Source organism: Siphateles boraxobius, unplaced genomic scaffold (assembly GCF_051911475.1).
Source record: "Siphateles boraxobius isolate OS27281-9 unplaced genomic scaffold, OSU_SipBor_1 12, whole genome shotgun sequence".
Classification (NCBI taxonomy): Eukaryota; Metazoa; Chordata; class Actinopteri; order Cypriniformes; family Leuciscidae; genus Siphateles; species Siphateles boraxobius.
Window position 1 is genome coordinate 4,364,017 of NW_027508722.1, and position 22,409 is coordinate 4,386,425.

General features: G+C 43.3%; 10 non-coding genes across 10 annotated transcripts; all 10 read left to right on the plus strand.

The window, feature by feature from the left end:
- The first annotated feature begins 2,429 nt into the window (after positions 1–2,429).
- Positions 2,430–2,510, plus strand: trnal-aag (transfer RNA leucine (anticodon AAG)). Its single transcript has one exon. It is a non-coding gene; the product is annotated as a tRNA-Leu (tRNA).
- Positions 2,511–13,208: 10,698 nt separating this feature from the next.
- On the plus strand, positions 13,209–13,290 carry trnal-aag (transfer RNA leucine (anticodon AAG)). The gene has a single exon. It is a non-coding gene; the product is annotated as a tRNA-Leu (tRNA).
- Positions 13,291–14,490: 1,200 nt separating this feature from the next.
- Positions 14,491–14,572, plus strand: trnal-uag (transfer RNA leucine (anticodon UAG)). The gene has a single exon. It is a non-coding gene; the product is annotated as a tRNA-Leu (tRNA).
- A 1,125-nt stretch (positions 14,573–15,697) lies between these two features.
- On the plus strand, positions 15,698–15,779 carry trnal-aag (transfer RNA leucine (anticodon AAG)). The gene has a single exon. It is a non-coding gene; the product is annotated as a tRNA-Leu (tRNA).
- Positions 15,780–15,994: 215 nt separating this feature from the next.
- On the plus strand, positions 15,995–16,076 carry trnal-uag (transfer RNA leucine (anticodon UAG)). Its single transcript has one exon. It is a non-coding gene; the product is annotated as a tRNA-Leu (tRNA).
- A 1,435-nt stretch (positions 16,077–17,511) lies between these two features.
- trnal-uag (transfer RNA leucine (anticodon UAG)) lies at positions 17,512–17,593 on the plus strand. Its single transcript has one exon. It is a non-coding gene; the product is annotated as a tRNA-Leu (tRNA).
- Positions 17,594–19,945: 2,352 nt separating this feature from the next.
- Positions 19,946–20,027, plus strand: trnal-uag (transfer RNA leucine (anticodon UAG)). The gene has a single exon. It is a non-coding gene; the product is annotated as a tRNA-Leu (tRNA).
- Positions 20,028–20,899: 872 nt separating this feature from the next.
- Positions 20,900–20,981, plus strand: trnal-uag (transfer RNA leucine (anticodon UAG)). Its single transcript has one exon. It is a non-coding gene; the product is annotated as a tRNA-Leu (tRNA).
- A 520-nt stretch (positions 20,982–21,501) lies between these two features.
- trnal-aag (transfer RNA leucine (anticodon AAG)) lies at positions 21,502–21,583 on the plus strand. Its single transcript has one exon. It is a non-coding gene; the product is annotated as a tRNA-Leu (tRNA).
- Positions 21,584–21,786: 203 nt separating this feature from the next.
- Positions 21,787–21,868, plus strand: trnal-uag (transfer RNA leucine (anticodon UAG)). Its single transcript has one exon. It is a non-coding gene; the product is annotated as a tRNA-Leu (tRNA).
- The last annotated feature ends 541 nt before the right edge of the window (positions 21,869–22,409 follow it).

Here is a 22,409-nt window from a genome sequence, read left to right on the forward strand (position 1 = left end):
CTTCTGCTGCTATTTCTCACTAATTGGTTCCACTGTCCTCTGCTTCCCAGCACTATCACTGATTAATGACTAGTTAATGCACCTCTTGTCAGAATGCCCGGGATAGCCAAAAACTCCCTTCTCTCTATATTTTAGTCTTCTGGTGTATACTTTTACATTCTTTAACTCAATTCTTTTAACTTTTCTTACCTTTTTATGTAAAAAACTTTAGCTAATAATTATTATAAGGATTTTAAATGTTTTTGTTCTTTATCTATACTTTACCTTCCTTACTTTGTGCACATTTTAATACCCCCTATTCTCTTTCACAAAAGACAGACAGACAAACAAACAGGTGGTCAGTGTACTTCCTACACTGCCTGGCGCCTTTTAAACACTTCTTTTACTAGACAGTGTACTCTTACTTCATGAGCGCAATCTCCACGCTATGCACTTCTTGCTTTTTGAGACAAACACACATACAGCAGCTTCTTTGGACCTGGAAATCAGACTCCCTTCTTATCTTTTACCTCTCAGTTGTTTTTTAGGTTATTTTGCAGTGGGGTTTTATAATTGCAGAGCAATCATCAAGCTTGTCAGCTTCTCAGAGGCAATTCACAAAACAAAATATATGCAAAAACTGCTTACCTGATTTTTGGCCGGCCTTTGTTTTGTGAATGCCACCGTCAGCGTCAACACCACGATGATCTCCTGACCCCAAGCCTGCTCCTGGCTGGCTCGCCAATTATGTCGTGGCTAATTGCTGGTCTCTGGTCCTGATCAGTAGTTTTTCAGAGTCTAGTAGGAGTTAGTCTTCAGAAAGTTTTCAGAGTCGAAGTTCCAGGTCTCAGAAGAAGAACTTTATTGAGCAATTCAACAAAGTGAGATGGTCAGCTGAATCATCTGATCTTACAGTGGTTGAAACATAGATTTTATACATCTTTCTTATCGCCAGTGTCCAATTAGTGTTTGTACCGTTATCTCTTACACATTGCTCCTCCTTGGTATCACGCCACCATTAAGATCACATGCTCCGAGGCCTTATTTCTATTGGTGGGGGAGTATCACATGTATAGTTTTTTAAAAAATTACATCATATATGTTTTTTAGTACTTTCCTGTACCTTGCACCAACGTCATCTATGCATTACATGGGTTTTTAGGTACTTTTCCAACTCTACATTGCCCTATGGCCTACTTTTGCTCAGCATTACAGCATTCAGACTTGAGCATCAGATAGAGGAGGGGTAACAGAATTCTCCAACACTACCTCTTTATTTTGAGTTTAACTGAGACACATCTGGCTGCCATTTTGGAGTAGCCAAGCCGGGATAGCGTTGCCGAGGGGTCTAAGGCGCTGGATTTAGGCCCCAGGCACCAGTCTCTTCGGGGGCTGGGTTCGAATCCCACCGCTGCCAGCAGAGGTTTTAATGAGGGCCAGACACCTAAAGTGTGCTCTGAAAAGGTGCAAAAGCAGCTGAAAATATGCACCCTCTTGAATCAGAGACAACAATAACATGCAATTATTATAATGACACTTCCAAAATGAATTTTAATATTATAATAATAATGTAGAGCAGGACAGTCGATCGGCAGGACTGAGAGTTTTTGGTGAACTGACTGCTACCTCTTGATTTTGAGTTTAACTGCGACACATCTGGCTGCCATTTTGGAGTATGGCCCAAATGCTTTGATTAGGTAATTCAGTTGTGTTTGATTAGAGATGGAATTGCAATCTGCAGGGAGGGGGGCCTCCAAGAGTGTAACTGCATCCCCCCTCTACTTAGTAGGCCTTTCCACCTGTCGAGGAACTCCTTCAAAGCATGAAGAATTTCAACTGATTTAACTATGGAGAAGTGAGACACTAAAAGAAAAAAATGGCGAAAATGGCCCACGGAAGGCATTCTCATTAATGAGGGCCAGACACCTAAAGTGTCCTCTGAAAAGGTGCAAAAGCAGCTGAAAATATGCACCCTCTTGAATCAGAGACAACAATAACTTGCAGGGAGGGGGGCCTCCAAGAGTGTAAAAAAACAAAAATGAATTTCAAAAAACAAAATTAATTTAAATATAATAATAATGTATAGCACACAGGGGTGCCCAATCCTGCTCTGTGCAGGACAGTCGATCGGCAGGACTGAGAGTTTTTGGTGAACTGACAGCTACCTCTTGATTTTGAGTTTAACTGCGACACATCTGGCTGCCATTTTGGAGTATGGCCCAAAGGCTTTGATTAGGTAATTCAGTTGTGTTTGATTAGAGATGGAATTGCAATCTGCAGGGAAGGGGGCCTCCAAGAGTGTAACTGCGTCCCCCCTCTACTTAGTAGGCCTTTCCACCTGTCGAGGAGCTCCTTCAAGGCATGAAGAATTTCAACTGATTTAACTATGGAGAAGTGGGACACTAAAATAAAAAATTGGCGAAAATGGCCCACGGAAGGTATGCTCACAAGGTAGCGTGGCCGAGCGGTCTAAGGCGCTGGATTAAGGCTCCAGTCTCTTTGGGGGGTGGGTTCAAATCCCACTGCTGCCAAGTCTGCATTTTAGAAGGCACTTGTGAAAAGACTGGAGAAGTGACACTGCTTGCTCCCAGTCTCTTCAAAACTCAGCCGTTTTTGCTTTCCTTGGCCGAACTCGGCGGGCTTCAGAGCCTGACGATGAAGGTCCACACACAACAATTTCTCTATTTCTGAAATTTAATGGCCAGAAAATGGCCCACTAGAGAAACCAAGCCGGGGTAGCGTGGACGAGGGGTCTAAGGCGCGGGATTTAGGCTCCAGTCTTTTCGGGGGCGTGGGTTCGAATCCCACCGCTGCCAGCAGAGGTTTTAATGAGGGCCAGACACTTAAAGTGTTCTCTGAAAAGGTGCGAAAGCAGCTGAAAATATGCACCCTCTTGAATCAGAGACAACAATAACTTGCAATTATTATAATGAAACTTCCAAAATGAATTTAAATATAAATTTAGCTGCAAGCAGCAATACGGGGCCAAGCCGCTGAAGGGGCTGTAGCGCAATACGGAGCCAGAAGAGCAAATACAGCAGAAATAGAATGTACCTGAAGAACAGATAGGTTCAGAAGTACAGATAGGATGAAATCAAAATTAACAGAAGGTCTGATGAGAATGAACACAGAATGAAGTAAAAAAACAAGATTATTTCTAATACAAGAGTAAGAAAGTTTAGTACAGCTCGTACCCGCATAATAAAGGAATATAAATGACAAGTTTATACACAATTTTAAAGTTGTCCCTCATAGGACTCGAACCCACTATATATGGGTCAGGTGTCTGTCACTCATCTTGTTGTGCCACTTGGCAGACACGTATCTACAAAATTCAATAGTTTCAAGAGAGAATCAAGTTAAAATTAAGAATTTTGAAGAAAATGAAGAGCATAGAACTCTGAATTGTACATAAAAGCACTGCATGTTGTATGTGACAGCTTCAGATGAGACCATTCTTAGGCACAACTTCTGCATCTTTTCCTGCCACAGTACCTCATGCGGTCTGGGCACGTGTCACACAGGATTCGAACCCACGACCGCAATGGTTCGGGATTCGTGACATGTGGTTTAGCAACTCAATGCTAATGTAGCTTATGTTTATCCTGATAGCTGAAGAGACGCATTAGAAAGAATGGCTTCTGGTTAGCATGCTAACCCATTATTATGCTAAGCTAACTAGCATAAGGCAACAAACACAGGCTAGGTCAACTTTGCAGACAAATAACTCGGGAACGGTAGCGAATATCAAAAATCTGTTCAGTCATTTCTATGCGGCTTCGTCCAAAGATCATCTGAGCAAACTTTGGGCAAAATTGAGCAAGATTTGAGGAGGAGTAGCGAAAAAACTGTTTACTGTTTGCTTCAATATGGCGGACAGTCACATTGTTGGAAAATGACAAATGAGATATCGTCTGAATCGGCTTAACCCAAGGAACATAATGACATAAAGAAATCAAAATCTGAACAATATTTTAAAACTTATAGGATTTTTTCTAAAAAAAATAATATCTCTGGAACACTAGGTGGCGCTGTGTTTAAACTTCTCATGTACCTTCAGGACATGGTGTTGATGATCCGCATTAAATTTTGTGAAGATATATCAAACAGTTAAAAAGTTATAGCAAATTATTACAAAATTCAAAATGGCGGACACATGGTACATCCCATCATGGCAATCGATATCCACGGATTCGGCAGGATGCAAGGAATCCATAGATACCACAATTATGATTTTCTGACAAACTGTTCAAAAGTTATTGGCCAAAATAGCAAATTTTCATATCTCATGACCCATAGGTGGCACTATTCCCAACTTTGGCATGAAACCTCAGAACATGCTTCAAATGAAGTGTACCAATTTTCGTTTCAATTGATCAATCTTTGGCCGAGATACAGCCTCTTAGCCAATTTTAGATGGACCTCGTTAAGTTTGTGACATCATAACTTTTTTTCCCAGTGAAACAAAAAAATCGGGAACAGTACTTTTATGCGGCTCAGTCCGAAGATCATTTGAGCACATGTTTGGAGAAAATTGGACAAAATTTGAAGGAAGAGTAGCGAAAAAACTGAATACTGTACATTTCAAAATGGCCACTACTGTAATGGGCGGGGTCTTAATATAAGGGATTAGTTGTGATCAGCATGATGAGTGGAATCAGGTAGACTAAGTTTCATGTCTCTAGATCAAAGGGTTCAAAAGTTATAACCATTTCAATGTTGAATTTTAGAACTGGTGGTGGCGCTATAGAGTTGGTTCTAGAGGGTCAAAAATTGGTCCAATTACTATTCATTAGCATCACTACAAGTGTGCCAAATTTAATCATTTTCCTACTTACGGTTCATAGGGCTGCCATAGACTCCCATTTGCGGAATAATAATAATAAGAAAAATTAAAGCTGCAAGCAGCCATACGGGGCCAAGCCTTCAATGGTTCCATGGGTTCAAAAAGTACTTAAAAATACTTTGCTTTTAAAACTTTAAAAGAAACTTTAATAACCAAAGTATTCTTACTTATTAACTTCTTACCTCACAGAAGAAATGAGTTCATCCAGCTGCTAAGGTTCAGTAGTTAAAAAGAGAATGAACTCAAAATAAAGACTTTGCATATAAATGAAACCCACGTTATATTTAATAGGAAGAAAGAATAGTACAATGCTTTTCAGTATGATAAAGGAATTGAAATGACACAACTTTATAAAGTTGTAAGACAAAGGACTTGAACCCACACTCTCTGGGTCATATGCCTGTCACTCATCTCATTGAGCCCCTGGGAAGACATGTGTTTCCATAGATGTAGAAGTTCCATAGTTCAAATGAGAATCAACTCAAAATGAAGATTTAGTATTTAAATGGACAGCATGTTATGTTTAATGAGTTTAGTTTATATTATTGTGATTCACTGTTAGGTGGTTGTCCTGCACCTTTAATAAATAAAGTTAGTCCAAGATGCAGTGTATAGATTAATAAAATATTATATTACAACATATTTTCATTTTTACAATTATTACTTAAGTTCTGTATTGATTACGAAGTTTTGTCATCATCTAAAGGTTCTAAATGGTTTAGATTTAGTGTATTTAACTGATTTTGTACTGATGTTCCTCATCTCTATTTATTAATATTAACAGATTCTTGTAGGAATCTTACAATTCTGGACTTTTGGTACTACTTAGGATATTGAACTGCACTAAAGGAGAGAATGTTTTGTTTTTGCATGTGGGTCCTAAAGTCTGGAACAGGTTTCCTGATAATGTTCACTATTCTGACAAACATTCCTAGTTTAATTGTAGATTAAACACATCTCTTTAAACAAGAATTCACGCAATGCATTTTATAATTTTGTCATTTTGTTCTATTAGATCTAATACATATTTTTATGTTCTATTTTCAGTTTCTAAATTGTCATGGGCATATTAGATATTATGTCATCTCCAATTTGGATCCAGCCTTGTATGAGGATTTCAGATGATGCTAACTTCTGTGAAGAGATGATGCCAACTCTGTTTTAAAGTTGACATGAAATCCAAATTGACCCTATTAACTTTGTTAGCACATATAACTTGTCTCGTGGTGAACAATTAATCTGTGGAAGTTAATGCTCAGAAAAAATACAAGTACTCCACAGCGACTCCTGGGGTCACTGTTTCACAAATGGAAATTTTGCATAGTGTGCCTTTAATGTAATACAACACTATTAACTAAAGCTTAAAACAATTATTGAACCTGGTCTTTAAACTGTAGAAGTTTGTCAGTTTATAAATCCATTAACACCATATACCTAGCCTCTCTTTGTTCTGCTAATGGTCACAATTGTGACCTGACGAATAATCAAGTTTTTTGTATGGACTTTGATATATTTTTTTCAGAATCAGAATCAGAATCAGAAAGAGCTTTATTGCCAAGTGTGCTTGCACACACAAGGAATTTGTTTTGGTACTGAGGCTTCCAGTGGACTATACAAATACAAATACAACATGAAACATGAAACATAATACTACAAATTATAAGAATAAAAAATAAAAATATAAATATATGAGAATAAAACTATCACAGTTGGGTTTAGTCAGAATAGACATTTTCAGATTTACAGATTATGAACCTATTTACAGTGTTTTGAATATTATAAATAAATAAATCTACATATAAGTATCACCTGAGTTGTAGGATATTGCACTAAACAGTGGGAGTATTGCACTTACAGGCATATGCCTTGGGAGGAGTGTTAACTGTTCAGGAGGGAAATGGCCTGTGGGAAGAAACTGTTCCTGTGCCGAGATGTTCTTGTGGCCAGTGATCTGAGTCTCCGTCTTGACGGTAACAGTTCAAACAGGTGGTGTCCAGGGTGAGTGGAGTCTGTGATGATTTTACCTGCTCTCTTCCTCACTCTGGACGAGTACAGGTCCTGGAGGTTTGGCAGGGGGGCACCAATAATCCTCTCCGCAGTCCGGACTGTCCGTTGTAGTCTCCTGATGTCTGATTTGGTAGCTGAACCAAACCAGACAGTGATGGAAGCGCACAAGACAGACTCAATGACGGCTGAGTAGAACTGAATCAGCAGATCCTGTGGCAGGTTGAACTTCCTCAGCTGGCGAAGGAAGTACAGTCTCTGCTGGGCCTTTTTCACAGTGGAGTCAATGTGATTGTCCCACTTCAGGTCCTGAGAGATGATAGTGCCCAGGAACCTGAATGACTCCACCGCTTCCACAGTGCTGTTCATGATGGTGAGTGGGGGGAGTGCTGGGCTGTTCCTCCTGAAGTCCACGATCATCTCCACTGTTTTGAGCGTTTTCAGCTCAAGGTTGTTATAACTGCACCAGGCAGCCAGCTGTTCAACCTCCAGGCTGTAAGCAGACTCGTCACCGTTTTGGATGAGACCGATGACAGTGGTGTCGTCTGCAAATTTCAGGAGCTTGACAGTGGGGTCTTTAGAAGTGCAGTCATTAGTGTACAGGGAGAAGAGCAGTGGGGAGAGAATGCACCCTTGGGGGGCTCCGGTGCTGATTGTGAGTGTCTTGGATGTGTGTTTCCCCAGTCTCACTCGCTGCTGCCGGTCCGTCAGGAAGCTGGTGATCCACTGACAGATCGAGGATGGTATGGAGAGCTGGGTCAGTTTGGCTGTGAGAAGATCAGGCATGATGGTATTGAAGGCCGAACTGAAGTCCACAAAGAGGATCCTTGCATAAGTCCCTTGTCTGTCGAGATGTTGCAGGATATAATGCAGTCCCATGTTGACTGCATCATCCACAGACCTATTTGCTCTGTAAGCAAACTGAAAGGGATCCAGCAAGGGTCCAGTGAGGTCCTTCAGGTGGGCCAGCACCAGTCTTTCAAACGACTTCATGACCACAGACGTGAGAGCGACAGGTCTGTAGTCATTAAGTCCAGTGATTTTGGTTTTTTTGGGGACAGGAATGATAGTGGAGCGTTTGAAGCAGCAGGGAACTTCACACTGCTCCAATGATCTGTTGAAGATCTGCGTGAAGACCGGGGCCAGTTGGTCAGCGCAGGCTTTTAAACAAGCAGATGAGATGCCGTCTGGGCCTGAGGCTTTCCTAGTCTTCTGTTTTTTGAAGACTCGGCTCACGTCCTCCACACAGACCTTAAGCTCAGGTTGGATGGCAGGAGGGGGGAGTGATAATTGGAGTGCAGGAGGTGATGGTGAAAGTGTGAAGTGCAGATCAGACCGGGTGTGTGGTGTTAATGAGGGCTTTTCAAACCGGCAGTAAAATGAATTTAAATCGTCAGCCAGGTGTTGATTGTCCACAGATCGAGGGGATGGTGACTTGTAGTTGGTGATGTTCCTCAGGCCATTCCAGACTGATGATGGGTCGTTGGATGAAAACTGGTTTTTCAGTTTATCAGAGTAGTTCCTTTTAGCAACTCTGATCTCCTTTGTCAATCTGTTTCTGGCCTGGTTATACAAGATTTTATCCCCACTTCTGTAAGCATCCTCTTTGGCATGACGAAGGTGTTTGAGTTTCCCAGTAAACCATGGTTTATCATTAGTGAATGATAAGAATGTCCTGGTAGGAATGCATGTATCCTCACAGAAACTTATATATGATGTTACAGTATCTGTGAGCTCATCCAGATCATTGGTAGCAGCTTCAAAAACAGTCCAATCAGTGCAATCAAAGCAGGCCTGTAGATTCTGCTCTGCTTCATTAGTCCATCTTTTTACAGTCCGTATTCCAGGTTTAGCTGATTTCAGTTTCTGCCTGTAGGTCGGTATGAGATGAACCAAACAGTGATCAGAGAGCCCCAAAGCTGCCCGTGGGACGGAGTGATACGCATTTCTTATTGTGGTGTAACAGTGGTCCAGTATATTACTGTCTCTGGTGGGACATGTAACGTGCTGTCTGTATTTTGGTAGTTCACGGGAAAGATTTGCTTTGTTAAAATCCCCAAGAATGATTAAAAGAGAGTCTGGGTACCTTTGTTCCGTTTCAGATATTTGTTCAGCCAGCTGTTGTAGCGCCGCGCTCACGCACGCGTCTGGAGGGATGTAAACATTCACGAGAATGAAAGAGGAAAATTCCCGAGGCGAGTAGAAGGGTTTACAGTTTATGAAATGTGCCTCTAAATTAGGAGAGCACATCTTCTTCAGTGTTGTTACATCTGAACACCAACTTTCGTTAATGTAGAAACACAATCCACCACCTCTCGTTTTCCCCGTTAGCTCCGCCATGCGATCCGCTCGGAACAGCTGGAAGCCCGGCAGATGTATTGCGTTGTCCGGTATGGCTTTACTCAGCCAGGTTTCAGTGAAGCACAAAGCAGCAGAGTTTAAAAAATCCTTGTTAGTGTGGGTGAGGAGAAGAAGTTCATCCGTTTTGTTAGGAAGGGATCGGAGATTCGCGAGATGAATACTGGGGAGTGCAGTGCGCAGGCCGCGCTCGCGGAGTTTAACCAGCGCGCCGGCTCGCTTCCCGCGTTTGCGTCTGAACGCGCGTTTGAACAACAACGCTGCACCTCCGACGAGAATGTCCAGCAAAACGTCCGAATAATCAAAAACTGTAGAAAAGGTCTCTGGTGTGTGTTTCCTAATGTCCAGTAGTTCGTCTTTGGTGAAACTGATAGGAAAAGAATGACTAAACGCAGAACAAACGAACAAAAACAACACAATTTGACGTAATTGATAAAGATTGTTTAATATCCTTATAAATTCATACATGTTATCTCAGGGAAAAGAATTTCGAATTACATGGGTTAACTGCCATATGCAACTGTAACCTATATTTTTGCTATAAGTACATTACTTTGACAGTCACCTTTGATAATGTCTTGTACAATTATGTTTTTTTAATGCTGCCTAGAAACAATATTGTGAGAGGTGATAAAAATGTGAATTAAAAATAAGTTATTTTTAGTTTAAATACCTTTGAGCACATTGGATAAAGTAAGCAAATTAGAGTGGGCCTTTTAAGAAGTGATTTTAAAGCACTATTGTTGCATATTTAAATCTATATAGAAAAGAATACTAACCGTTTCTTTAGTTATTTACAATGACACTTATGGTTACACTACTTGCTTTTCCCAGTATGGTTTGTGAAACTAAACTTAGTGCCTAGTTAAGAATGGCTAGAAGAATGCACGCAACTTTCCAAATGTAAGATAAGCCCATGCAATAAAGGTCACATATTCCAAGAATTGACACATTTGCTTTAATAAAATTGAAGAAAAAAACAACATGAAACAACATTTAACAAAGCTTTGCCATAAAAATAAATAAATCAGTAGCATTTCAGAACATAATGTACAAAATTAACCTAATTTCAATAGCTTTAGAAAACATGACTTAAATCAATATTTGCCATTCATTAAAAAAAAAAAAAAAAAAAAAAAAAAAAAAAAAAATGACACAAGAAATCCATAGATACCACATTTATGATTTTCTGACAAACTGTTCAAAAGTTATTGGCCAAAATAGCTATTTTTCATATCTCATGACCCATAGGTGGCACTATTCCCAACTTTGGCATGAAACCTCAGAACATGCTTCCGATGAAATGTACCAATTTTCGTTTCGATTGATCAAATTTTGGCCGAGATACAGCCTCTTAGCCAATTTTGGGTGGACCTCATTAAGTTTGCGACATCATAACTTTTTTTTCCCAGTAAAACAAAAAAATCGGGAACAGTACATTTATGCGTCTCAGTCCGAAGATCATTTGAGCACATGTTTGGAGAAAATTGGACAAAATTTGAAGGAGGAGTAGCGAAAAAACTGAATACTCTACTTTTCAAAATGGCCACTACTGTAATGGGCGGGGTCTTAATGTACAGTATTGGTTGTGATCAGCATGATGAGTGGAATCAGGTGGACTAAGTTTCATGTCTCTAGATCAAATCGTTCAAAAGTTATAACCATTTCAATGTTGCATTTTTGAACTGGTGGTGGCGCTATAGAGTTGGTTCTAGAGACTCAAAATTTGGCCCAATTACTCTTCATGATCATCTCTATAACCATGCCAAATTTCATCATTTTCCTACTTACGGTTCATAGGGCTGCCATAGACTCCCATTTGCGGAATAATAATAATAATAATAATAATAATAATAATAATAATAATAATAAGAAGAAGAAGAAGAAGAAGAAAACTAACAGATACAATAGGTGCCTTGCCCTTCGGGCTTGGCCCCTAATAATAATAAATAATAAGAAAACTAACAGATACAATAGGTGCCTTGCCCTTCGGGCTTGGCCCCTAACTAACAGATACAATAGGTGGCTCAGCCCCTTCGGGGCTTGGCCCCTAACTAACAGATACAATAGGTGGCTCAGCCCCTTTGGGGCTTGGCCCCTAATAATAATGTATAGCACACAGGGGTCCCCAATCCTGCTTTGTGCAGGACAGTCGATCGGCAGGACTGGGCACCCCTTGTCAATGGAGTTTGCAAATTTGACTCATTGAGAGTTTTTGGTGAACTGACAGCTACCTCTTGATTTTGAGTTTAACTGCGACACATCTGGCTGCCATTTTGGAGTATGGCCCAAAGGCTTTGATTAGGTAATTCAGTTGTGTTTGATTAAAGATGGTATTGCAATCTTCAGGGAGGGGGGCCTCCAATATTGTAACTGCGTCCCCCCTCTACTTAGTAGGCCTTTCCACCTGTCGAGGAGCTCCTTCAAGGCATGAAGAATTTCAACTGATTTAACTATGGAGAAGTGAGACACTAAAAGAAAAAATTGCCGCAAATGGCCCACGGAAAGCAGGCCGAGCGGTCTAAGGCGCTGGATTAAGGCTCCAGTCTCTTTGGGGGCGTGGGTTCAAATCCCACCGCTGCCAAATCTGCATTTTAGAAAGCACCTGTGAAAAGACTGGAGAAGTGACACTGCTTGCTCCCAGTCTCTTCAAAACTCAGCCGTTTTTCCTTTCCTTGGCCGAACGCGGCGGGCTTCAGAGCCTATGCAGAGACGATGAAGGTCCACACCCAACAATTTCTCTATTTCTGAAATTTAATGGCCAGAAAATGGCCCACTAGAGTGGCCAAGCCGGGGTAGCTTGACCGAGAGGTCTAAGGCGCTGGATTTAGGCCCCAGTCTTTTCGGGGGCATGGGTTCAATTCCCACTGCTGCCAGCAGAGGTTTTAATGAGGGCCAGACACCTAAAGTGTGCTCTGAAAAGGTGAAAAAGCAGCTGAAAATTTGCATCCTCTTCAATCAGAGACAACAATAACTTGCAATTATTATAATGACACTTCCAAAATGAATTTAAATATAATAATAATGTATAGCACACAGGGGTGCCAAATCCTGCTCTGTGCAGGACAGTGGATCAGCAGGACTGAGAGTTGTTGGTGAACTGACAGCTACCTCTTGATTTTGAGTTTAACTGCGACACATCTGGCTGCCATTTTGGAGTAGCCAAGCCGGGGTAGCGTTGCCGAGGGGTCTAAGGCGCTGGATTTAGGCTCCAGGCTCCAGTCTCCAGTCTCTTCGGGGTAGTGGGTCCGAATCCCACTGCTGCCAGCAGAGGTTTTAATGAGGGCCAGACACCTAAAGTGTGCTCTGAAAAGGTGCAAAAGCAGCTGAAAATATACACCCTCTTGTATCAGAGACAACAATAACTTGCAATTATTATAACGACACTTCCAAAATGAATTTAAATATAATAATAATGTATAGCAGGACAGTCGATCGGCAGGACTGAGAGTTTTTGGTGAACTGACAGCTACCTCTTAATTTTGAGTTTAACTGCGACACATCTGGCTGCCATTTTGGAGTATGGCCCAAATGCTTTGATTAGGTAATTCAGTTGTGTTTGATTAGAGATGGAATTGCAATCTTCAGGGAGGGGGGCCTCCAAGAGTGTAACTGCGTCCCCCCTCTACTTAGTAGGCATTTCCACCTGTCGAGGAGCTCCTTCAAGGCATGAAGAACTTCAACTGATTTAACTATGGAGAAGTGAGACACAAAAAGAAAAAATTGGCGAAAATGGCCCAGGGAAGGCATTCTCACAAGGTAGCGTGGCCGAGCTTAGATTAGGTAATTCGATTAGGCTTTGATTAGGTAATTCAGTTGTGTTTGATTAGAGATGGAATTGCAATCTGCAGGGAGGGGGGCCTCCAAGAGTGTAACTGCGTCCCCCCTCTACTTAGTAGGCATTTCCACCTGTCGAGGAGCTCCTTCAAGGCATGAAGAATTTCAACTGATTTAACTATGGAGAAGTGAGACACTAAAAGAAAAAATTGCCGAAAATGGCCAACGGAAAGCATTCTTACAAGGTAGCGTGGCCGAGCGGTCTAAGGTGCTGGATTAAGGCTCCAGTCTCTTCGGGGGCGTGGGTTCAAATCCCACCGCTGCCAAGTCTGCATTTTAGAAGGCACCTGTGAAAAGACTGGAGAAGTGACACTGCTTGCTCCCAGTCTCTTCAAAACTCAGCCGTTTTTCCTTTCCTTGGCCGAACTCGGCGGGCTTCAGAGCCTGACGATGAAGGTCCACACCCAACAATTTCTCTATTTCTGAAATTTAATGGCCAGAAAATGGCCCACTAGAGTAGCCAAGCCGGGGTAGCGTGGCCGAGGGGTCTAAGGTGCTGGATTTAGGCCTTAGGCTCAAGTCTACTCGGGGCGTGGGTTTGAATCCCACCGCTGCCAGCAGAGGTTTTAATCAGCTGAAAATTTGCACCATCTCGAATCGAAGGCAACAATAACTTGCAATTATTATAATGACACTTCCAAAATGAATTTAAATATAATAATAATGTACAGCACACAGGGGTGCCCAATCCTACTCTGTGCAGTACAGTCGATCGGCAGGACTGGGCACCCCTGGTCTTTAATAATGGAGTTTGCAAATTTGACTCATTGAGAATTTTTGGTGAACTGACAGCTACCTCTTGATTTTGAGTTGAACTGCGACACATCTGGCTGCCATTTTGGAGTATGGCCCAAATGCTTTGATTAGGTAATTCAGCTGTGTTTGATTAGAGATGGAATTGCAATCTTCAGGGAGGGGGGCCTCCAAGAGTGTAACTGCGTCCCCCCTCTACTTAGTAGGCATTTCCACCTGTCGAGGAGCTCCTTCAAGGCATGAAGAACTTCAACTGATTTAACTATAGAGAAGTGAGACACAAAAAGAAAAAATTGGCGAAAATGGCCCAGGGAAGGCATTCTCACAAGGTAGCGTGGCCGAGCTTTGATTAGGTAATTCGATTAGGCTTTGATTAGGTAATTCAGTTGTGTTTGATTAGAGATGGAATTGGAATACCTTTCTTACAAGGTAGTGTGATCGAGCGGTCTAAGGCGCTGGTTTTAGGCTCCAGTCTTTTCGGGGGCATGGGTTCAAATCCCACCGCTGCCAAGTATGCATTTTAGAAGGCAATTGTGAAAAGACTGGAGAAGTGACACTGCTTGCTCCCAGTCTCTTCAAAACTCAGCCGTTTTTGCTTTCCTTGGCCGAACTCGGCGGTCTTCAGAGCCTGACGATGAAGGTCCACACCCAACAATTTCTCTATTTCTGAAATTTAATGGCCAGAAAATGGCCCACTAGAGTAGCCAAACCGAGGTAGCGTGGCCGAGTGGTCTAAGGCGCTGGATTTAGGCTCCAGTCTCTTTGGGGGCGTGGGTTCGAATCCCACCACTGCCAGCAGAGGTTTTAATGAGGGCCAGACACCTAAAGTGTCCTCTGAAAAGGTGCGAAAGCAGCTGAAAATATGCACCCTCTTGAATCAGAGACAACAATAACTTGCAATTCAGTTGTTATTATATTTAAATTCATTTTGGAAGTGTCATTATAATATGACACTTCCAAAATGAATTTAAATATAATAATAATGTATAGCACACAGGGGTCCCCAATCCTGCTTTGTGCAGGACAGTCCATCGGCAGGACTGGGCACCCCTTGTCAATTGAGTTTGCAAATTTGACTCATTGAGAGTTTATGGTGAACTGACAGCTACCTCTTGATTTTGAGTTTAACTGCGACACATCTGGCTGCCATTTTGGAGTATGGCCCAAAGGCTTTGATCAGGTAATTCAGTTGTGTTTGATTAGAGATGGAATTGCAATCTGCAGGGAGGGGGGCATCCAAGAGTGTAACTGCGTCCCCCCTCTACTTAGTAGGCATTTCCACCTGTCGAGGAGCTCCTTCAAGGCATGAAGAATTTCAACTGATTTAACTATGGAGAAGTGAGACACAAAAAGAAAAAATTGGCGAAAATGGCCCACGGAAGGCATTCTCACAAGGTAGCGTGGCCGAACTTTGATTAGGTAATTCGATTAGGCTTTGATTAGGTAATTCAGTTGTGTTTGATTAGAGATGGAATTGCAATCTTCAGGGAGGGGGGCCTCCAAGAGTGTAACTGCGTCCCCCCTCTACTTAGTTGGCATTTCCACCTGTCGAGGAGCTCCTTCAAGGCATGAAGAACTTCAACTGATTTAACTATGGAGAAGTGAGACACAAAAAGAAAAAATTGGCGAAAATGGCCCACGGAAGGCATTCTCACAAGGTAGCGTGGCCGAGCTTTGATTAGGTAATTCGATTAGGCTTTGATTAGGTAATTCAGTTGTGTTTGATTAGAGATGGAATTGCAATCTGCAGGGAGGGGGGCCTCCAAGAGTGTAACTGCGTCCCCCCTCTACTTAGTAGGCATTTCCACCTGTCGAGGAGCTCCTTCAAGGCATGAAGAATTTCAACTGATTTAACTATGGAGAAGTGAGACACTAAAAGAAAAAATTGGCGAAAGTGGCCCACGGAAAGCATTCTTACAAGGTAGCGTGGCCGAGCGGTCTAAGGCGCTGGATTAAGGCTCCAGTCTCTTCGGGGGCGTGGGTTCAAATCCCACCGCTGCCAAGTCTGCATTTTAGAAGGCACCTGTGAAAAGACTGGAGAAGTGACACTGCTTGCTCCCAGTCTCTTCAAAACTCAGCCGTTTTTGCTTTCCTTGGCCGAACTCGGCGGGCTTCAGAGCGTATGTTGGGTGTGGACGATGAAGGTCCACACCCAACAATTTCTCTATTTCTGAAATTTAATGGGCAGAAAATGGCCCACTAGAGTGGCCAAGCCGGGGTAGCGTGACCGAGAGGTCTAAGGCGCTGGATTTAGGCTCCAGTCTTTTCGGGGGCGTGGGTTCAATTCCCACTGCTGCCAGCAGAGGTTTTAATGAGGGCCAGACACCTAAAGTGTGCTCTGAAAAGGTGAAAAAGCAGCTGAAAATATGCATCCTCTTCAATCAGAGACAACAATAACTTGCAATTATTATAATGACACTTCCAAAATAAATTTAAATATAATAATAATGTATAGCACACAGGGGTGCCCAATCCTGCTCTGTGCAGGACAGTGGATCAGCAGGACTGAGAGTTGTTGGTGAACTGACAGCTACCTTTTGATTTTGAGTTTAACTGCGACACATCTGGCTGCCATTTTGGAGTAGCCAAGCCGGGGTAGCGTTGCCGAGGGGTCTAAGGCGCTGGATTTAGGCTCCAGGCTCCAGTCTCTTCGGGGGCGTGGGTCCGAATCCCACTGCTGCCAGCAGAGGTTTTAATGAGGGCCAGACACCTAAAGTGTGCTCTGAAAAGGTGCAAAAGCAGCTGAAAATATACACCCTCTTGAATCAGAGACAACAATAACTTGCAATTATTATAATGACACTTCCAAAATGAATTTAAATATAATAATAATGTATAGCAGGACAGTCGATCGGCAGGACTGAGAGTTTTTGGTGAACTGACAGCTACCTCTTGATTTTGAGTTTAACTGCGACACATCTGGCTGCCATTTTGGAGTATGGCCCAAATGCTTTGATTAGGTAATTCAGTTGTGTTTGATTAGAGATGGAATTGCAATCTTCAGGGAGGGGGGCCTCCAAGAGTGTAACTGCGTCCCCCCTCTACTTAGTAGGCATTTCCACCTGTCGAGGAGCTCCTTCAAGGCATGAAGAACTTCAAATTATTTAACTATGGAGAAGTGAGACACAAAAAGTAAAAATTGGCGAAAATGGCCCAGGGAAGGCATTCTCACAAGGTAGCGTGGCCGAGCTTTGATTAGGTAATTCGATTAGGCTTTGATTAGGTAATTCAGTTGTGTTTGATTAGAGATGGAATTGCAATCTGCAGGGAGGGGGGCCTCCAAGAGTGTAACTGCGTCCCCCCTCTACTTAGTAGGCCTTTCCACCTGTCGAGGAGCTCCTTCAAGGTATGAAGAATTTCAACTGATTTAACTATGGAGAAGTGAGACACTAAAAGAAAAAATTGGCGAAAATGGCCCACGGAAAGCATTCTTACAAGGTAGCGTGGCCGGGCGGTCTAAGGCGTTGGATTAAGGCTCCAGTCTCTTCGGGGGCTTGGGTTCAAATCCCACCGCTGCCAAGTCTGCATTTTAGAAGGCACCTGTGAAAAGACTGGAGAAGTGACACTGCTTGCTCCCAGTCTCTTCAAAACTCAGCCGTTTTTGCTTTCCTTGGCCGAACTCGGCGGGCTTCAGAGCCTATGTTGGGTGTGGACGATGAAGGTCCACATCCAACAATTTCTCTATTTCTGAAATTTATTGGGCAGAAAATGGTCCACTAGAGTGGCCAAGCAGGGGTAGCGTGACCGAGAGGTCTAAGGCGCTGGATTTAGGCTCCAGTCTTTTCGGGGCCGTGGGTTCAATTCCCACTGCTGCCAGCAGAGGTTTTAATGAGGGCCAGACACCTAAAGTGTGCTCTGAAAAGGTGCAAAAGCAGCTGCAAATATGCATCCTCTTCAATCAGAGACAACAATAACTTGCAATTATTATAATGACACTTCCAAAATGAATTTAAATATAATAATAATGTATAGCACACAGGGGTGCCCAATCCTCCTCTGTGCAGTACAGTCGATCGGCAGGACTGGGCACCCCTGGTCTTTAATAATGGAGTTAGCAAATTTGACTCATTGAGAATTTTTGGTGAACCGACAGCTACCTCTTGATTTTGAGTTGAACTGCGACACATCTGGCTGCCATTTTGGAGTATGGCCCAAAGGCTTTGATTAGGTAATTCAGTTGTGTTTGATTAAAGAATGGTATTGCAATCTGCAGGGAGGGGGGCCTCCAAGAGTGTAACTGCGTCCCCCCTCTACTTAGTAGGCCTTTCCACCTGTCGAGGAGCTCCTTCAAGGTATGAAGAATTTCAACTGATTTAACTATGGAGAAGTGAGACACTAAAAGAACAAATTGGCGAAAATGGCCCACAGAAGGCATTCTTACAAGGTAGTGTGATCGAGCGGTCTAAGGCGCTGGATTTAGGCTCCAGTCTTTTCGGGGGCATGGGTTCAAATCCCACCGCTGCCAAGTATGCATTTTGGAAGGCAATTGTGAAAAGACTGGAGAAGTCACACTGCTTGCTCCCAGTCTCTTCAAAACTCAGCCGTTTTTGCTTTCCTTGGCCGAACTCGGCGGGCTTCAGAGCCTGACGATGAAGGTCCACACCCAACAATTTCTCTATTTCTGAAATTTGATGGCCAGAAAATGGCCCACTAGAGTAGCCAAGCCGGGGTAGCGTGGCCGAGGGGTCTAAGGCGATGGATTTAGGCTCCAGGCTCCAGTCTACTCGGGGTGTGGGTTTGAATCCCACCGCTGCCAGCAGAGGTTTTAATCAGCTGAAAATTTGCACCATCTCGAATCGAAGACAACAATAACTTGCAATTATTATAATGACACTTCCAAAATGAATTTAAATATAATAATAATGTATAGCACACAGGGGTGCCCAATCCTACTCTGTGCAGTACAGTCGATCGGCAGGACTGGGCACCCCTGGTCTTTAATAATGGAGTTTGCAAATTTGACTCATTGAGAATTTTTGGTGAACTGACAGCTACCTCTTGATTTTGAGTTGAACTGCGACACATCTGGCTGCCATTTTGGAGTATGGCCCAAAGGCTTTGATTAGGTAATTCAGTTGTGTTTGATTAAAGAATGGTATTGCAATCTTCAGGGAGGGGGACCTCCAAGAGTGTAACTGCGTCCCCCCTCTACTTAGTAGGCCTTTCCACCTGTCGAGGAGCTCCTTCAAGGTATGAAGAATTTCAACTGATTTAACTATGGAGAAGTGAGACACTAAAAGAAAAAATTGGCGAAAATGGCCCACGGAAAGCATTCTTACAAGGTAGCGTGGCCGGGCGGTCTAAGGCGTTGGATTAAGGCTCCAGTCTCTTCGGGGGCTTGGGTTAAAATCCCACCGCTGCCAAGTCTGCATTTTAGAAGGCACCTGTGAAAAGACTGGAGAAGTGACACTGCTTGCTCCCAGTCTCTTCAAAACTCAGCCGTTTTTGCTTTCCTTGGCCGAAGTCGGCGGGCTTCAGAGCCGGACGATGAAGGTCCACACCCAACAATTTCTCTATATCTGAAATTTAATGGGCAGAAAATGGCCCACTAGAGTAAGCAAGCCAGGGTAGCATGGCCGTGGGGTCTAAGGCGCTGGATTTAGGCTCCAGTCTCTTTGGGGGCGTGGGCTCAAAACCCACTGCTGCCAGCAGAGATTTTAATGAGGGCCAGACACCTAAAGTGTGTTCTGAAAAGGTGCAAAAGCAGCTGAAAATATGCACCCTCTAAAATCAGAGACAACAATAACTTGCAATTATTATAATGACACTTCCTAAATGAATTTAAATATAATAATAATGTATAGCACACAGGGGTGCCCAATCCTGCTCCGTGCAGGACAGTCGATCGGCTGGACTGAGAGTTTTTGGTGAACTGACAGCTACCTCTTGATTTTGAGTTTAACTGCGACACATCTGGCTGCCATTTTGGAGTATGGCCCAAATGCTTTGATTAGGTAATTCAGTTGTGTTTGATTAGAGATGGAATTGCAATCAGCAGGGAGGGATGCCTCCAAGAGTGTAACTGCATCCCCCCTCTACTTAGTAGGCCTTTCCACCTTTCGAGGAGCTCCTTCAAGGCATGAAGAATTTCAACAGATTTAACTATGGAGAAGTGAGACACTAAAAGAAAAAATTGGCGAAAATGGCCCACGGAAGGCATTCTTACAAGGTAGCGTGGCCGAGTGCTCTAAGGCGCTGGATTTAGGCTCCAGTCTCTTCGGGGGCGTGGGTTCAAATCCCACCGCTGCCAGCAGAGGTTTTAATTAGGGCCAGACACCTAAAGTGTTCTCTGAAGAGGTGCAAAAGCAGCTGAAAATATGCACCCTCTAAAATCAGAGACAACAATAACTTGCAATTATTATAATGACACTTCAAAAATGAATTTTAAATATAATAATAATGTATTGCACACAGGGGTGTCCAATCCTGCTCTGTGCAGGACAGTCGATCGGCAGGACTGAGAGTTTTTGGTGAACTGACAGCTACCTCTTGATTTTGAGTTTAACTGCGACACATCTGGCTGCCATTTTGGAGTAGCCAAGCCGGGGTAGCGTTGCCGAGGGGTCTAAGGCACTGGATTTAGGCCCCAGGCTCCAGTCGCTTGACCCAAATGCTTTGATTAGGTAATTCAGTTGTGTTTGATTAGAGTTGGAATTGCAATCTGCAGGGAGGGGGGCCTCCAAGAGTGTAACTGCATCCCCCCTCTACTTAGTAGGCCTTTCCACCTGTCGAGGAGCTCCTTCAAAGCATGAAGAATTTGAACTGATTTAACTATGGAGAAGTGAGACACTAAAAGAAAAAATTGGCGAAAATGGCCCACAGAAGGCATTCTCACAAGGTAGCGTGGCCGAGCGCTCTAAGGCGCTGAATTAAGGCTCCAGTCTCTTCGGGGACATGAGTTCAAATCTCACCGCTGCCAAGTGTCAATTTTAGAAGGCAATTGTGAAAAGACTGGAGAAGTGACACTGCTTGCTCCCAGTCTCTTCAAAACTCAGCCGTTTTTGCTTTCCTTGGCCGAACTCGGCGGGCTTCAGAGCCTGACGATGATGGTCCACACCCAACAATTTCTCTATTTCTGAAATTTAATGGGCAGAAAATGGCCCACTACAGTAACCAAGCCGGGGTAGCATGGCCGAGGGGTCTACGGCGCTGGATTTAGGCTCCAGTCTCTTCGGGGGCGTGGGTTCAAATCCCACTGCTGCCAGCAGAGGTTTTAATGAGGGCCAGACACCTAAAGTGTGTTCTGAAAAGGTGCAAAAGCAGCTGAAAATATGCACCCTCTAAAATCAGAGACAACAATAACTTGCAATTATTATAATGACACTTCCTAAATGAATTTAAATATAATAATAATGTATAGCACACAGGGGTGCCCAATCCTGCTCTGTGCAGGACAGTCGATCGGCAGGACTGAGAGTTTTTGGTGAACTGACAGCTACCTCTTGATTTTGAGTTTAACTGCAACACATCTGGCTGCCATTTTGGAGTATGGCCCAAATGCTTTGATTAGGTAATTCAGTTGTGTTTGATTAGAGATGGAATTGCAATCAACAGGGAGGGATGCCTCCAAGAGCGTAACTGCATCCCCCCTCTACTTAGTAGGCCTTTCCACCTTTCGAGGAGCTCCTTCAAGGCATGAAGAATTTCAACAGATTTAACTATGGAGAAGTGAGACACTAAAAGAAAAAATTGGCGAAAATGGCCCACGGAAAGCGTTCTCACAAGGTAGCGTGGCCGAGCGGTCTAAGGCGCTGGATTAAGGCTCCAGTCTCTTTGGGGGCGTGTGTTCAAATCCCACCGCTGCGAAGTCTGCATTTTAGAATGCAATTGTGAAAAGACTGGAGAAGTGACACTGCTTGCTCCCAGTCTCTTCAAAACTCAGCCGTTTTTGCTTTCCTTGGCCTAACTCGGTGGGCTTCAGAGCCTGATGATGAAGGTCCACACCCAACAATTTCTCTATTTCTGAAATTTAATGGCCAGAAAATGGCCCACTAGAGTAGCCAAGTCGGGGTAGCGTGGCCGAGTGGTCTAAGGCGCTGGATTTAGGCTCCAGTCTCTTTGGGGGCGTGGGTTCGAATCCCACCGCTGCCAGCAGAGGTTTTAATGAGGGCCAGACACCTAAAGTGTCCTCTGAAAAGGTGCGAAAGCAGCTGAAAATATGCACCCTCTTGAATCAGAGACAACAATAACTTGCAATTATTATAATGACACTTCCAAAATGAATTTAAATATAATAATAATGTATAGCACACAGGGGTCCCCAATCCTGCTTTGTGCAGGACAGTCCATCGGCAGGACTGGGCACCCCTTGTCAATTGAGTTTGCAAATTTGACTCATTGAGAGTTTTTGGTGAACTGACAGCTACCTCTTGATTTTGAGTTTAACTGTGACACATCTGGCTGCCATTTTGGAGTATGGCCCAAAGGCTTTGATCAGGTAATTCAATTGTGTTTGATTAGAGATGGAATTGCAATCTGCAGGGAGGGGGGCCTCCAAGAGTGTAACTGCGTCCCCCCTCTACTTAGTAGGCATTTCCACCTGTCGAGGAGCTCCTTCAAGGCATGAAGAATTTCAACTGATTTAACTATGGAGAAGTGAGACACAAAAAGAAAAAAATGGCGAAAATGGCCC